The sequence below is a fragment of the Erigeron canadensis genome, chromosome 2 (genome assembly GCF_010389155.1).
Source record: "Erigeron canadensis isolate Cc75 chromosome 2, C_canadensis_v1, whole genome shotgun sequence".
NCBI classification, from domain to species: domain Eukaryota; kingdom Viridiplantae; phylum Streptophyta; class Magnoliopsida; order Asterales; family Asteraceae; genus Erigeron; species Erigeron canadensis.
The window spans coordinates 25,067,440-25,074,363 of NC_057762.1; positions in this window are offsets into that span (position 1 = coordinate 25,067,440).

The following is a 6,924-nucleotide window of genomic DNA, read 5'->3' on the forward strand; positions in this document are numbered from 1 at the left end:
TTGATTTTTGCATGAAAGCAGTGTACATAACGTTCATTCGATTGTTCACTTGATCAAGTCTTCGAACTATAAATTGCACCAGAGGTTCATCTAGGTCTAATTGTGAGGCTAAGTTGTTAGGTTACCTTGAGGTTTGATGAGTTAATGTAGGCTCAATGTTTGGGAGTGTCACGTTTGTTTGTGTAATGATTATCGATGTCTGATTCAAGTTACTTCAGCCACTTATACTCTTACTAGCAATGCAGTAATGTGTATTTCTTGATTTTCTTTGTAAATGAGGAATCAAAGTTTCGGTCCCACGGATGACACCAAATAATTATATGTCGATTAACATATACTGTTTTAGAGAATGTAATCTAATATCATTATATAAAATAAGGGGTTTATACGGATCCCATGCCACCTAGCATGGGAAACTCTAAGGAAGATTAAGATATTTAGGTGGCAATTCCTTGCTGATAACTCGTATTATGTATATGTTTTACGTCATCCAATCTTAAGTGTTTTTGCTATGTTTATACGCCATCCGTATAAACCCACGTGGTCGTGGGTTCGGGTCTCACGGATGGCGCCAAATGATGATACGTTGATATGCATATACGATTTGGGGGTATATAATCTAATATCATTACATAATACAAAGAGTTTATACGATCTCATACCACCAAGCATGAGATTGTGTGATTAAGATTAAGATATTTATGTGGCAATTCCCTGCTGGTAACTCGTATTAAGCATATGGTTTTGTGTAATCCATCCTATAAGGGTAAGTTCTTTCGCAATGTTGGAATAAGGAAGAATAAGTGAAATTTTTGTTGGTTTTCATAGTGTTTTCTGATCCTTCGTTCTTCAAATCACGTATTTATAGGGATTTCATAGATTTCCTTTCATTATTAAAATTTCTCTTTGAATAAATTTTATTCCATATATTATCCGGTATAATGTGATATTACTCGATTATTATATTATTCTTTTGGATAGATATTATATCAGATATTATTCCCTTTGATAGATTTTATTGCGGATATTATCCTATATTATTGATATTATTCGATATTCGATATTATTTTAGATATTATTTCCCTGGATGGATTTTATTCCAGATATTACCAAATTTATGGATATTATTTGATTTTTATTATAAAAATTATGTATGTATAATTCATGTGATAAAAATATATCATTATGAACATATAAATTATTCAATTGGTCCAGATATACCCTATATTCAATTGGTCCAGATCGATATCCCCTATCGGTGGAATATATTCGTGTTATATTCGTATGTTGATATAAACTCTTCACAAATAAAGGGACATTATCGTTAATTCGTATGGTGATATACCAAACTTTAGTTGGTGCTTTAATTGCCCGTCAAAAATAAATGAAGAAAACTTAGTATTCTTATTTTCTAACATGGGTTACTTGAGAAAAAGAAAAAATAATGTTGAGCTCAGAGTGCAACTTGTGTGGTAAGTCTACACGAAAGATTTTCTAAATCCAATAGGATATATATCATCCGAGATTTTCTAAGTCTACCATTGGGTTAACAGCCCAGTGGTAGGGGGGTTTTGCTTGTAAAGGCTTTCGTCCTTGGTGACCAGGATTCGAACCTTGCAAGGTGTTATTTAATGGGGAGACACTCTCTGGAAATGTTTGATTGTTGGGTAGATGTGGTATGTTTAGTCTTACCTTCAAGCCGTAAAAAAAAAATATATAAAAATGTAAAATTATTGACCAATAGCTAGGGATGTAGGTTGTATGAGTAATCTTTCTATCTATGCTTTATTATTAGTCATTGTGTTGTAGGAGTGACAAGTGTATTCTCTGTGATTGCATTTCTATATATATGCCACCTTTTCTTTTTCTACCTTATCCTCACACAAAAAAAAGTTTTAATACTAGTCTACCATGGAATCTCATTCTAAGGTAGTATTCGCCTATTCGGTTTTTCCTTTATAACTCAAATGTATTCTTTTTAGCATATATTGCTTGCTTATTTTGTTGTATTATAACTTTTGATTATTTATTATTATTTGTAGTTTTATCCTACTACTTCAGTGATACTTTGTGGAAAATGAGGCTACTACTATAGTGTTTTTTGTTGAAATGGATCTGATGATTGCTATGCCAAATTTCAGCTACTTTCAACATATTTTTGTGTCAGCAGGGAATATGAACTTCAACACCAACCATCCTCCTCCTGTTTCACGTGACACTTGATTGGTAAACCATACATCTTATTTTAAATCCGGATTTTTTCACATATAGCAAAAATGGACATTCTTAGTATCCTAAAAGGGAAACTGGATTGACATGGTTCGCTCCACCACCACAACCAACTTCAGTACTAGTTCCAGTCAAGTTGCTAGCGCAAGTAGATAAGCTCGCGATCCATCGTATGAATCTGATTCATTAGGCCGTCTTTCTCTCAAGTTAGACGGGTGATATCCATCTTGTACACCACAACGTCCTCCCTCCTTGCAATGACCATACCCCTAAGCCTGTGGCTATCGAGTTCATACTCATCAATCGTGATACAAATGCGCGGTTGGAGGAGGTAATTCAAGAAAGGAACTATCTAGAGTGCAACAACAACAAGCTTAGGGGTATGGTCATTGCAAGGAGGGAGGACGTTGTGGTGTACAAGAAGGATATCACCCGTCTAACTTGAGAGAGAGACAACTTAATGAATCAGATTCATACGATGGATTGCGAGCTCATTTACTTGCGCTAGCAACTCGACTGGAACTATTATTGAAGTTGGTTGTGGTGGTGGAGCGAACCATGTCAACCCGGTTTCCCTTTTAGGACACTAAGAATGTCCATTTTTGCTATATGTGAAAAAATCCGGAATTAAAATAAATTGTATGGTTTACCGACCAACTGTCACGTGAAACAGGAGGGGGATGGTTGGTGTTGAAGTTCACATTCTCTTCTAACACAAAAGTATGTTGAAAGTAGCTGATATTTGGCATAACAATCATCGGATCCATTTAACCGAAGAACACTTAAGTAGTAGCCTCACTTCCCTCAAGTATCACTGGGGTAGTAGAATAAAGTTACAAATAATAAAAAATAATCAAAAGTTATAAAACAACGGAACAAAAAAGCAATATATCCTAAAAAGAATACGTATGAGTTATAAAGGAAAAACAGAATATTACTTGAGAATGAGATTCCATGGTAAAATAATAGCAGTTTTGTAAATATCGGTCGACGGATGTCGGGCTCCAACCTTTAGAATATATAGTATGTCGCCCAAATATATATGGGGTTTTGTTAAAGACGGTCAGATACGGTCATTATCGGACTTTAAAGGTCAAAATCGGAAATATCCGGCCAAATAGTTGACGTTGGCTGCTAGAAGAGAAAAGTGGGAGGAGAGAGATTAAGAGAAAATCAAGAGGAAAGAGAGCTAAGTACCTTGGAATATAACCTCGGATCTAATCTTCACCATGGTTGTGGTGGTGAACACAGGAAAAACAATGTTTTCTTTCTCTTTTTCTTTGCGGGAGATGGTAAAGACATGTATATATTTTCGAGTTAAATGCAAAAAGGGTCCCCGTGGTTTGTCGCTTTTCGCAACGGCAGTCCCTCTCTTGATTTTTATGCAACAGTGGTCCTTAAATACATGTTTTAGTTGCAACAACAGTCCCTCTCTAACGGATTCGTTAATTAGTGTCGTTAAGTTTGTCACGTGAGTAGCACGTGAGGGGTATTAATGTCCCTTTACATACACAAACATAGGGTGTTCAAAAGTATCCGTATCCGACCATGTAATATAAAATTCTGATCTGATATTATCTGAAAAGTTGAATATTCGAACATCGGATATCCTAAATTTCGAATCCGGATAACGAATTTTGGAAACATCGGGCATTCGAATATTCTTTGGATACTGAATTTCACTATGCGAAAGTTCGAATATCCAAAAATTGGATAGTTGAAACTTGGATATCCCCCCAAATTTCGGATATTCAAATTTTCATATAAAAGATTTCAATACCCGAACATATTTAAAATTTTGGATATTCAAAGTTTTTAGATATCCTGAAGTATCCGAATTTAGAAAGAAAAAAAAAATATCCTAGATATTTTCGTATTTAGACTAAATTTTAGATATTTTTGTAAATTTTAGAATATTTCTAAATATTTTCGGATATTGAAATAGTGTCTTTTGATATTTTTTGACATTTTCGGATATTTTTGGATTTAAGAAAAAAAGATATTGAATTTCTTAAACTTTTTCAAAAGTCACTATCCGAATTTAAGTCTGAAGTATAGGATATCCGACTTTTCGGAGAAAACCGGATCAGATTTTGGGATAGCAGGTTCGGATATAGATAGTTTTGAACATCCCTAAGTTTGTGTAGGTTAAAAGACATTAATACCTTTCACGTGCTACTCACATGGAAAACTTAACGACATTAATTAATGAATCCGTTAAGGAGGGACTGTTGTTGCAACTGAAACATGTCTCTAGGGACGATCGTTGGAAAAAATTCAAGAGAAGGACCGCCTATGCAAAAACTAACAAACCACATGGACCACTTTTGCATTTAACTATATATTTTCCCTGTATCTTTTTTCTTTTGAGTGAGGAATGTAAAAATTATGTGGCCAAATATAGTACACGTATGATGGTGACTCCTTTTTGAAAAGGGAGGTAGTCCCTACACAACATAAATTTATCATACACAACAATATGTGCATCAGACAGTTGTACTGTACAACTATTTAATGTACATATTGTTGTGTATGGTAAATTTGTGTTGTGTAAGGATCATTCCTTTTTGAAAATGGTGAATATAATATACCTATATTTCTATCTTATGTATCTTTTAATTTGAATTTCAATATAAATTCTTAATTTTGAGTTTCTTTATTTGTATTTAAATTTTAGTTTGGGATGAATATTGAAGCCAAGATATCGAAGATAGTTGGATAAAGCAACCATTTGTAGCCTTTTTCTGCAAAAGGGGATAATCTTAGGCTTTCAATTTTATTTCCCCTGAATTGTTATTATTTAATATTATATAAATATTGATGTTTTTTTGTACCAACAATTAATATTAACAAATATTGCTGTAGATTTATTAAAATTAGAATTTTATATAAATAAAGATAAATATCCCATTGTTGTAGATTATAAACAAAAATTTAACATTTTTGTTTTTTACGATTATTTATTTATTTGGTTATGATATTGCTTATATTTTAGATTATATTGTTAATATTTATTTTTTAAAGTAAATTTCTTTATAGTTTATGGTCCCCGATATATCGGTGATATATCCTTGATATATCTATATATCGCTTCTTGGTGGTCGACCGATATATCGCTACGACCGATATATATATATATATATATAAATGAAATCATAGGGAAAATCCTTGTCAATAAAGCCCAGATAGAAAATTACTCATACAAACTACATTTCTAGCTATCGGTCAATATTTTTTTTATATACGAACAAAAAAAAATATATATATATGGGGTGAGAACGGTTCGGTTTGGGTCGGTTTTTGACTAAAACCGAAACCGAACCGTTATAATTTGGTTTTTGAAAACTAAAACCATTGGGTTTCGGTTTTTTCGGTTTGGGTCTTATTCGGTTCGGTTTTTCGGTTTTAGTCGGTTTTTAACCGCTTGTGGTTTGGGTCTAATTGAGCTTGAAAAGTTTATAAGTTTATAACTTATAATTACACCATAATTAATTTCAACAAGTTTTCAAAACAGTATTAGTAACAATAACAATACAACAATGACAACAAATCCATTAAAGTTATACAAACTTCAAACAAATTATATATATAACTGATTATATGTTTTATGCATTGTTTAATTATACAATTATTAAAACAAATTAATTTTGTTGTGTATTTTCGCTTAAAACATATAGATGATATTATTATATACACCTAAAAATGCAAATATATTAACATATTTACCAAAAATTAATAATAATATGATATAAATATAAAATAAAGTAAACAATATATATTTTTGGTTCAGTTCGGTTTTTATGGTTCGGTTTTTCATTAAAAACCAAAACCGAACCATAACTTTTGGTTTTTAAAAAACTAAAACCAATGATTTTTGGGTTTTTCGGTTTTTGGTTTTTTCGGTTCTGTTTTTTCGGTTTTCATGGTTTTTTCGGTTTTCGGTTCGGTTTTTGCTCACCCCTAATATATATATATATATATATATATAGGGATAGGGATATATTAGCTACATTAACATGCAGCCAATTAACTACATTAACTAAACACAAATACATAATTCCCACTAATCGTGTCAAAAAATCAATTAATGGCGGATCATTTTCGGAAGTACTTCCTCCTCCACTTGGTCTTAAGCCACTCCCGCAATCTACCCCTCCTTAGATACCATTAAGACAAACTAAATAGGCTCCTTCGATACCAATAAGACAAATTAAATAGGTTTCACTTTATAGAATTATAAGTTTTTGTTTTATGGCATTAATATAAAGGAAAATGCTAAATACAGCCCTAAGGACTGTATTTAACGTGTATAAAATAACTTGTATCTTCCATATTAAAAGTCCTCCCCTTGATTTTCATAGTAAATGTACAAACAATTTATGTACCTTAAACACAGCCTTAAGGGCTGTATTTAGCAAACCCCTAATATAAATTACATCTTATTTTATTTACTTTATATGTTCTTTAACATATATTAATTACCTTAATGGTCACAATTTACAAATGACAATCATATAAGTGACACGGAGAAGGATGACGCCAGTGATGATGACGACTTTTTGTCGAAAAGTGAAACTGGATTTGATTCAGATTTTAATCCATATGATGAAATTATGACGATACTTATGTTAATGATGAAATGTTTGACAATCATATAAGTGACGTGGACAAGGATGAGGACAGTGATGACGACAA